The sequence below is a fragment of the Microplitis demolitor genome, chromosome 2, assembly GCF_026212275.2.
Source record: "Microplitis demolitor isolate Queensland-Clemson2020A chromosome 2, iyMicDemo2.1a, whole genome shotgun sequence".
Classification (NCBI taxonomy): domain Eukaryota; kingdom Metazoa; phylum Arthropoda; class Insecta; order Hymenoptera; family Braconidae; genus Microplitis; species Microplitis demolitor.
This window is the reverse complement of record NC_068546.1, coordinates 17,278,153-17,289,321: the sequence shown is the minus strand read 5'-3', so window position 1 is coordinate 17,289,321 and position 11,169 is coordinate 17,278,153. Positions and strand designations below refer to the sequence as shown.

General features: G+C 31.3%; 1 long non-coding RNA gene across 1 annotated transcript in view; it reads left to right on the top strand.

Moving 5' to 3' along the window:
* LOC128667375 (uncharacterized) overlaps positions 1 to 11,169 on the top strand; it is a 33,762-nt gene that overhangs the window by 18,782 nt on the left and 3,811 nt on the right. The gene's annotated exons all lie outside the window — the stretch shown is intronic.

Sequence of the window (11,169 nt, the reverse complement as noted above, 5' to 3'; positions counted from 1 at the left end):
TAGTTGGCACAAATAATCCCACAAACTTTATGTCAACTTGAAAAAAATTTTTTTTTTCGCTTCATTTTCTGCAATTTTCAGGCCACGTTTTCCCAATTAACTTATCTTCTAAATTCACGACATCTTGTTGTTCAAGTTGTATTTAAATTGTAATTGAATTTTCTAGTAAAGAAAGTTACCTTCAAATTAAGGAATAACTAGAAATGCGAGTGTTATGTCCTCAGGTGCCTCAGGTGTCTCCACCTGTTAATTGATTAGTGAACTTGAGATACATAAATAAGCGCGCATTTAAACTACATTCGAAATTTATATATTAATACTTATTGCGTTTTATCAACATTTGATCAATAATTTAGATAATAAATCGTAGTGGCACATACTTATTAAATTATATATTTAGATTATAAAAATTGAACGAATATATAAGCAAATCTTTATTTTATATTCAGAGAAATATAAATACAGTTTGAGTGGTCTTGGAACTTTTTCTGTCATCCGACACTTAAAACCTAAACAAAACACACGTATAAAAATCATGAATAGGCCCTTGTTCTATAGTTAACAGTAAATATGGTTATAAACAAATGCATACTCTATAAATAAATAAGAAAAGGAAATATATAATAAATAAATGTTACTTAAAAATGAAATCCATATCACAAGAACTTAATTATTATTGTTAATATATAGTTCTATATTAAACAAAGAGTGATTCGTATAATAAATGAATTAGTAGAAATATTGAAATATAGAATTAGAATAATTGTAATGATGTTTCACGATAAATGATAATGTCAATTGTAACGAATAACTAAATATAGAATAATTATAGAAGAACACACCTCTGATAGTCTAGAATATTTAACCGGAAGATTGTATTCAAGTACAGGAAAATAGAATATAAATAATATAAGTAATAAGAAGACGTAGAATGGGTAAAGGAAAGAACGTAAATGTATAAGCTTATATCTCAATTTGTATTAGTAGAAAGTATAAATGTATAAGTCTATTTGGTAAAGAACTAATATATATATATATATATATTATATATATATTTTATATATATATATATGTAGGTATGTTGTATGAGCGCGGATGTGAGCATGAGAGTAGTGGAGAGAGTTTGGAGAGTAGAGGTCAGACATCTCTCTGCCGTCTGGTGTGGCTTCACTTCTCTCCGAGAACTTTTGACGAATACAACTGTTATTACTGATCAAGTTTCATCCAAACTTTATAATAAAACTCAGTCTTCAGATAAAAGTTATTTTATCAATTACATCTATCCTTATCTATAACTTAATTATTTCATTAAATAATAATCATAATCATTATCATCGTAGTCAACAATAAATTTATCCACTGTTTTCAAATTCAAAATTGGTCCCGCGTGACAACGAACTGTCCAGGAGGTGGCGTCAGCTCCGATTCTAGTAACCTCCCAGGACATAACACGAGTGGTCCCGTCATTGACATTTAATTGGCCACATGACCGTTTATTAAATGACGGACAGAACAAGTGAAAATGCTGCCATCTCGTGAATATATAAATACTAATATTTAATGCTTATCCTAATTGCCACTTTAGCTTAAAATTGACGGTAATTTGATGTTAAATTCACCTGGAATCTGCTGCCCGAATTTGCAGCCAATTTCACAGCAAAAGTTAAAAATAAAAATTCGCGGTTAATTTTTCTTCTAGTTAAAGGTACCCTGATAGCCAAGTTGGCGAGAAACTGACGAGAAACTTGCAGCCGCAACTGGAACCAAGTTGATCGCCAACAGTTGGTACCTCCAGTAGTTGATGGACATTTTCTGAGAAAGTTGGTGGCAAAAGTTGTAAATCCAAAAAGTTGACGATCACTTTCTGAGAAAGTTGGTGGCAAAAGTTGCTTGCAAAAGTTGGTGATCATAAGTTGACGGTAAGTTTACTTTCAATTTCCTCAGAAACTTGCATTCCAGTTGCGGCTCCATACTGCCGCCAACTTTCTGAGAAAGTTGGCGGTAACTTGTAGCCAAAAGTTGCAAAATCTAAAGTTGTTGACAACTTGTCGTCAAGTTGGTCGGAAACTAATGAATGACCAACTTTTTCACGATCAACTCGTGCTATCAGGGTAAACTTTTACGAAAATAAACAGTCGGTAATGTTTACTCTAACTATTTCAGAAGGTAAGAATATTTATACATCAAATCGTCTACAATTTGAGGGTAAAAATATAGTTAACAATTTTTCAAGACAAATGAACCATAAATTGACATAAAATTTGCCTGAAAATTAAAGGCAACTTTTTTCTAGTCAACTTTTGTAGTAAATTTGCATTTTCATTCGGGCAGTGAATTTACTTCAAATTCAATAGCAAGTTTCATACAAATTGTTGTCAAAAATGGGAAAGTCCGAAACTGACGGAAATTTGGCGAAAAATTCACCGAAACATTTGTACAGTAAACTTTTGTTAAAGCAAACTGTGCTATTAGGATGTGGATAATATGTCAAGCATTGTACTTGCCCTTCCCTGCCCACAAGAGCTGGCAGGCCAAATTTCTGAGCAACTTGTAGCCAACTTGTAGTTAACAGTCACTTAACTGAAAGTTGTCGATAACTTGTCGTAAAGTTGGTCGCAACCCATGTACACCAACTTTCTGATCAGAAACTCTGGCTATAAGGGTACCCTTATGGCAAAGTTAGCAAGAAATTGGCGTCAAACTAACAGACACAACTAGACGCCAAGTTGGGCTTGCTGAAGCTGGCCCCCGTCAATTTTGATTTTCACATTTTTTTAATTTTTCAATGCTCCAATCGTTTGTTCGTCGTTTGTTCGTTATTGTCCGTCGATTGTTGTTGTTTGTTCGTTTATTGTTTATTTATAATTAAATAATTAAATCTTCAACCTCAACTTAGCCCCCCTTAACTTATCGTTATTTCAATTCTTCCTGTTATCAATCAATTAATATTCATTTTCGTTTGTTCTTTCATAATCTTCGTTTGTTCGATCATAATTAACGTCTTATCGCCTTTTATTATCAATTTTAATTAATTAACATCTCATTACCAGTGTAGCTATGTCGCGCATGCGCATTAATACTTGTGACGCAGTGGGATCTCCTTCCAGATGCCCGGGAACATTTAAATTTAAGATTTATTACAAAAAAAAAAGTGAATATCCAATCAAACAAAATATGAACTTTTAATTGTACTTGTCGTTATGAAATTTATATAAAATAATCTATATTGATATTGTGAATAATCTTAATATACAGCATCAATCTGAATAGTTAGTAAATTAGTTATTAATTAATGGAAAATATAAGTGAAAATCTAATTTATCATGCTTTTCAGCGTACGTCTCTACATTCAACGTGAGTGCATATATATTGTATTTACTTGTGAAGATTTTATGTCTGCAAACTTTTGGTTGTGTATGTGAAGATTTCCTGTGCGTGCATATTTATATATGTTGAATTTTACAGCAAATTTTCCATTCATTTGTATAAATTAGATTATTTTCAGTTTTGATATCTACTGTAAAAATTAGATATCTCAAAAAACGATTTTTTTTTTTGTTATAATTTTTATAGCCTTATATAATTTATTCTTTGCATAATTTTATTTTTTTTCCTCAATAGGTTCATTTTTGAGTAAATAAAACGAATATTGATTTTTATTGATATTTATTTATTACTCAAGTATCACAATTCACAGTATTGTCAAATTAAAATACATTCTAATTTGGCTTGAACATCGATAAATATCATGAGACCACATAGATATAAGTTTGGAATCATAAGTTTAGACGGAAGCACTGTAATAAATAAAAAAAATTGTTGTCAGTTGACTCTGCGGGCCAGCCCCAAAACTTCCCGCTGCTTTCGAGCTCCTTGAGTTCGAAATCATTGTTGAGAATACATTTTTGAGCTCTTCGAGCTCGAAAATACTTTTGTATGCCTTTGATTTCGAAAAATAACGTTTACCATTTTTTCTACAACGATATCTCTCGAACGAATTCACCGATTTAGACGGTTGAGGTGACAATCGACGGTTGAGGTGACAATCGAATAATGAGAGGCTAAATAAGGATTGTTTGCAAAAACCTGGTAACCATGTTTATTGCATATTAATGTCAATTTAAAAATTCAACTTGACCAAAATGCGGTTAAAATTGGGCAGCAAATTGCTAGCAAGAGTTGAAGATCAAAATTTTCAGTTAACTTTCTGTTAATTTACACCGTGTGTTATGCTCATGTTGTAGTTAGAAAACTGAATAAAGTTGACGTTTATTAGCTATCAATTTCAAAGATAGTCAGCTCGACAGCTCAAACTTGAATTCGTTTACCTCCAATTTACGACAGACATTTCACGGTAAAATAATAGCAAATTTTTGCTTGAGCACCTTGATTATTTGGATAATAATAATCTTAAGGTGTGATTAATGTAGGTTATGGCATTACTATAAATGATGTTTTTATAAAATTATATCTGATAAAGATAGTTCATGACAAATACAATCTTGTATGCTCAAAAATGCTTATTCGGTAATTAAAACAATTTTTGAGTGTACAGAAGTATCTGTGTACACAGTACAGATTATTTTAAACTTCTATTCAAATGTCATTATAGACAAAATCATTTTGAAATAATTAAAATATGTAATAGTTGCTGTACTAATTTGTCAATGCTTATGTAAAAATAATTATGTCAATTTTTCATCCGTCTATTAATATAGCAATTATCATAATTACCATCGGATTTTCAATTTTGATTTGGTTTATCGATTATGTTGTCATCGGTTTTTGTGAGTCTATAGAAAAATATTTTCGATTCGTTACTTGTATTTTAATAAAAAAAATTAAATTGGAACCTTATTATTAGAAATTTAACTCTTTAATCAATATATTATATTCCTATGGAATCCATAGTATGGATTTATCAAAATGTTTTGTTGTATTGTATTTTATTTTGTCGAACTATTCATTAATTTCTCAAGGTAAAAGTTTAATATGTAGTTCTCCTGGCGAAAAAATGAATATAATTATTTATCTTCAGAACTTTACATCTATTAATGAGTTATAGTTACAAACAGACATAATAAGGATCAACATTAGAAATAATTCCATGTTTTGTGGGGTTGAAGGATTAAACAATTCTAACCAGTGAATATTTGATATTATTGTATCAATTGTTCCTTTTATCGATTTTCTTGATTAACTATTTTTTAATTCGAGACTTAATATTTACATAACCTAAAAGTAAGTATTTCCATGTCAACTAAGAATATTAAATTCTTTTCGAACATGAAAAATATTCTATCTAATATTCATAAAACCATGAATTTTTTAGGGCCAGTTTTTTAAACCACATTTATTTTTATCCGGGCTTAAATTAAGTTCCAAATACATTAATAATATTTAGATATACCAGCCATGGTGTGCCGTCAACATCCCATCAATTTTATACCACGCCAAGTAATCTTTACAAATTGATCCTACCGGCATCTGATCCCCTCGACAGTTCATTTTAGTTAATAAAAACTTTTGATTATTATTGTGAAAATAATAGAATATTCTCATTATTATTAGCCTAAGAAATAAAAACAACTATAAGAATATATTATCTTGGATCGGGGGAATCAATTGTTAGGGATTAGCTGTCATGAAACCATCAGCAATATTAATTTAAACCCGGATAAAAATAAACTTGTACCGAAAACCTGCCCCTTTATTTATAACGATAGTAGGAGTTATAGTTCTTATATTAGTGTAAATCTATATATATATGATTGTAATTGTTCATGTGACTTTATTGATACGTAAAAATGATTATGATTATCATGAACTAGAAAATTGTTTCCTCTTATTAAAAGAAACGATTTAAAGCGATTTGAAAAAAAAAATTTTAATACTTTTTAATGCTTTTGAATACTTTCAATACTTTTGAATCATCCTTCTTATGGGCATTCAACATTGCAAATCTCTTCGAACCATTTCTTTTAATCAGGGTCTTTAAGCCATGTTTTGTAGTACAACTGTATCAGAATATATTTTTAACTTCCCGCTAAGAAAATCGATGATTTTCAAAAATTTTGGGAAGTTATTGTTTTCACCCCGATTCGCGAAAATTGGAATTCCAACAGATGTCGACATTTTGAGATTCTAGGAAACTATTCTGACTAGATTCAAGATGATGTCCGAGTGTATGTATGTATGTACGTACGTACGTATGTAAATATTCTGTAACTTTTGAACGGATAAACTGATTTGAATCGTCAGGGTGTCATTCGACGCGGCTTGTTAAATATTATAAGCACTGAAAATTTGAGTTAAATCGGTAGGGTACGTTTGGAGATATTTCAAAAATAAAATTTTTTCAAAAATGTTTTTTTTGAATAACTTTTAATTTGCTCGATGGATTGATTCCAAAATCTAATCAGCTCTAAAACTTTCTAAGCCGCCTCGAATGCCACCTCAACCATCAAAATCGGTTCATTCGTTCAAGAGAAACCGTTAACGAAATAATTAAAAAAAAATTGTTTTTTTTTTTTTAGTTTTTTTGAAATTTCTCAAAAACGTCTTGATAAATCAATTAAAAAATTTGATTAGCTCTAGAACTCAATAAAACGCGTCGATTGTCACCTCAACCGTCTAAATCGGTGAATTCGTTCGAGAGATATCGTTGTAGAAAAAATGGTAAACGTTATTTTTCGAAATCAAAGGCATACAAAAGTATTTTCGAGCTCGAAGAGCTCAAAAATGTATTCTCAACAATGATTTCGAACTCAAGGAGCTCGAAAGCAGCGGGAAGTTTTGGGGCTGGCCCGCAGAGTCAACTGACAACAATTTTTTTTATTTATTACAGTGCTTCCGTCTAAACTTATGATTCCAAACTTATATCTATGTGGTCTCATGATATTTATCGATGTTCAAGCCAAATTAGAATGTATTTTAATTTGACAATACTGTGAATTGTGATACTTGAGTAATAAATAAATATCAATAAAAATCAATATTCGTTTTCTTTACTCAAAAATGAACCTATTGAGGAAAAAAAATAAAATTATGCAAAGAATAAATTATATAAGGCTATAAAAATTATAACAAAAAAAAAAATCGTTTTTTGAGATATCTAATTTTTACAGTAGATATCAAAACTGAAAATAATCTAATTTATACAAATGAATGGAAAATTTGCTGTAAAATTCAACATATATAAATATGCACGCACAGGAAATCTTCACATACACAACCAAAAGTTTGCAGACATAAAATCTTCACAAGTAAATACAATATATATGCACTCACGTTGAATGTAGAGACGTACGCTGAAAAGCATGATAAATTAGATTTTCACTTATATTTTCCATTAATTAATAACTAATTTACTAACTATTCAGATTGATGCTGTATATTAAGATTATTCACAATATCAATATAGATTATTTTATATAAATTTCATAACGACAAGTACAATTAAAAGTTCATATTTTGTTTGATTGGATATTCACTTTTTTTTTTGTAATAAATCTTAAATTTAAATGTTCCCGGGCATCTGGAAGGAGATCCCACTGCGTCACAAGTATTAATGCGCATGCGCGACATAGCTACACTGGTAATGAGATGTTAATTAATTAAAATTGATAATAAAAGGCGATAAGACGTTAATTATGATCGAACAAACGAAGATTATGAAAGAACAAACGAAAATGAATATTAATTGATTGATAACAGGAAGAATTGAAATAACGATAAGTTAAGGGGGGCTAAGTTGAGGTTGAAGATTTAATTATTTAATTATAAATAAACAATAAACGAACAAACAACAACAATCGACGGACAATAACGAACAAACGACGAACAAACGATTGGAGCATTGAAAAATTAAAAAAATGTGAAAATCAAAATTGACGGGGGCCAGCTTCAGCAAGCCCAACTTGGCCGCAAAAGGTATTTCCAAAGTTAATAGACACTTTCTGAGAAAGTTGGTGGCAAAAGTTGGCAATCCATAAGTTGACGGAAAGCTATTTTCGATTTTCTCAGAATTCTGCCTTCGAATTGCGTCTCTTCCATGGCATCAACTTTCTCAGAAAGTTGGCGGTTACATGTAGCTAAAAGTTGCAAAAGCTAGAGTTTTCGACAACTTGCGGTTAAGTTGGTTGCAAACTAATGAATATCAACTTTTTGATGAGCCACTCGTGCTATCAGGGGGAACTTTTTACGAAAAGAAAGCCGGTAATGTTCATTCTTGTTATTAAATTTTAAAGGTTGAACGAATTTATAGATAAACCTACGTTAGATTTTTTGGCAGAGCAGAAAATAATCTTTTACAGGGATCAATTATTGCAAATATCATCTGCTGAAATTTATTTGATGCAATAATTTGAATAGAAGAACTAATAAATTAACTGGATATTTTACTGGGATCATGTAAATTATTGAATTCCTAAGCTGCATTGTGTTCTTATACTGGCAGATTGTCCCTATAATTTTTCTAAAGAACGAGATATTAGTTAATTAGTTCAATCAAACTGCCCTGCATCAAGATCAAGAACAATAAATGCTTTTTAGTTTGTGCAACAGTCAAGCCCAAAAATGTCCTGAAATCTGCCACTGAGTGACGACCACAACCTATCCCTGACGGTTTTAAATCAGCCTGGAAACACCCTGGGAGTGGAAACACGGTGGAATCACGGTGGATCCAGGATGGTTACAGGGTGGGTTTGTGCCATTTTATCACCGTGTATACACGGTGGTTACATGGTTTTTCCATGATGGTAACACGGTGTACCCACCCTGATTCCACGGTGTATTCACCGAGATTCCACAGTGTATCCACGGTAATTACGCGGTGTACGTGGAATCACGTTGGGTACACCGTGTAATCATCGTGGAATCATGGTGATAAAATGACAAAAAACCCACCGTGTAACCGCCGTGGATCCACCGTGATTCCATCGTGTTTCCGGGGTGTTTCCAGGGTGAATCAAAACCGCGAGGGATAACTTTAAATCTTGAAATTAGTAAGCAAACCTTGATAGTTTCATGTAAAATTATCGCAAGACAGCAAAAACCAATTGCCGACAGAGATTAATAAATGAAAATATTAACCGATAAACATAGTTGATTAAGAATTCTAAGTTACTATCACTGATAAGTTAATACGCTCATACTGCAGTGAAGTATTGTAAACTTCGAAATCTGGAGTTGTGTTGTATCTTTTTATTGACAGACTCCGTTGAAATTTTTTTTCCATTGACCAAGATATAAATTTTCTGTTAAAAAAAAATACCAAACATCGACAGCAAGATTGATTATTTACTTATAACCTGTGAAAAACTTACGCTAGAAAACGTCCTGAAAGCTGCCACTGCCCTGTTTAGAAAATCTTATAGAATCCAATAGATTCTTAGTCCATTGAAATGTTACATTTTTTAGGCCTAACCTTGCGTTTTTTAGAGGACGCAATTTTATTTTTTTGATGTGTAGGGGGGGTCAGTGTAAAGCTAAAACCAAGTTTGTGGGGTCGCCACCCTTGTCCCACGGCCGCCATCTTGAAAATAGGGGTTGAAATGGTATTTACGATATATCTCTTAAACTATTTATTTAAAAAAAAAAATTTGTAAACATTTTTTGTTGCAAATTAAATTCTCTACAACTTTGGTCCAGTAACTTTTTGTCGTAGAACTATAAATAAGAAAGTTATAAACGAAAACCTCAGAAATTTGCGAAAAAAAATTATATTTTTCGATGTAACTTTTTTTTTTATCATTTTACGAAAAAATGATATCAGACCATTTTTGTACATCGTTATTTGAGGAACAACTTTTATTCGCATCATTTTTTCATTAAGTCAATAACTAAGGTTTTACAGCGCTCCGAAGTGAGTATTATTTTTCAGTACTCTTAACTATACCTATATTATACGTGTGTACCTATAATATGTCATCAGTTATTGTTTGTTTTTTTTTTTACTTTATTATTATAACTATTTTTAATTACAAATTTTGCAATATTATTAATAATTAATTATTGACTCTTTTCCCCACCACCCACGAGTTAGAGTCTAGAGGCGCGTTTTTTTTACGTGGTATCCCCAATAGGCATAATCCACGGTGATGTTCTAAATTAGAATTTCTCCGTCCTCAGTCGTTTCGATGGACCAGGCTGCGGCTCAGCATCTGATCGGCTTTCTGAATTAAATACCGGTGGGAAAACTGGAGAAGGAAGGGGTGTTAATGTTGGTGGTTCATCATCAAAGTCATTTTCATTTATTAATTCTGAGAGTTCCATTACGTTGCTGCAAGTCTCTCCAGAACAATGGAAGCACACTGCAGAACATTTCATTCCTGCTTCTCGGCATCCACACATCGCTCCACAGTTTCCTTTGCATTTGCAAAAGATCAATTTTAGAAGCTCAGGGGGTGCTGGAGGTTTAGAGTTCTGCACCGGCATCAATAATTTTCTTACAATAACAGAGGTTTGGAATAATAATAACAATAGCAGCTGTTCTTTTATTCCCTCATGGTCACTTGGGTATTTTCTACCTGAATAGTATTCCCGGTAACGGCCATCAGATTTAAAATTATTTTAAAAATCAATAATCGTTAAATCCTGTTATGGAGTGAAAAAGAGTCAATAATTAATTATTAATAATATTGCAAAATTTGTAATTAAAAATAGTTGTAATAATAAAGTAAAAAAAAAAAGAAAAAAAAAACAAACAATAACTGATGACATATTATAGGTACACACGTATAATATAGGTATAGTTAAGAGTACTGAAAAATAGTACTCACTTCGGAGCGCTGTAAAACCTTAGTTATTGACTTAATGAAAAAATGATGCGAATAAAAGTTGTTCCTCAAATAACGATGTACAAAAATGGTCTGATATCATTTTTTCGTAAAATGATAAAAAAAAAAGTTACATCGAAAAATATAATTTTTTTTCGCAAATTTCTGAAGATTTTCGTTTATAACTTTTTTATTTATAGTTCTACGACAAAAAGTTACTGGACCAAAGTTGTAGAGAATTTAATTTGCAACAAAAAATGTTTACAAATTTTTTTTTTAAAATAAATAGTTTAAGAGATATATCGTAAATACCATTTCAACCCCTATTTTCAAGATGGCGGCCGTGGGACAAGGGTGGCGACCCCACAAACTTGGTTTTAGCTTTACACTG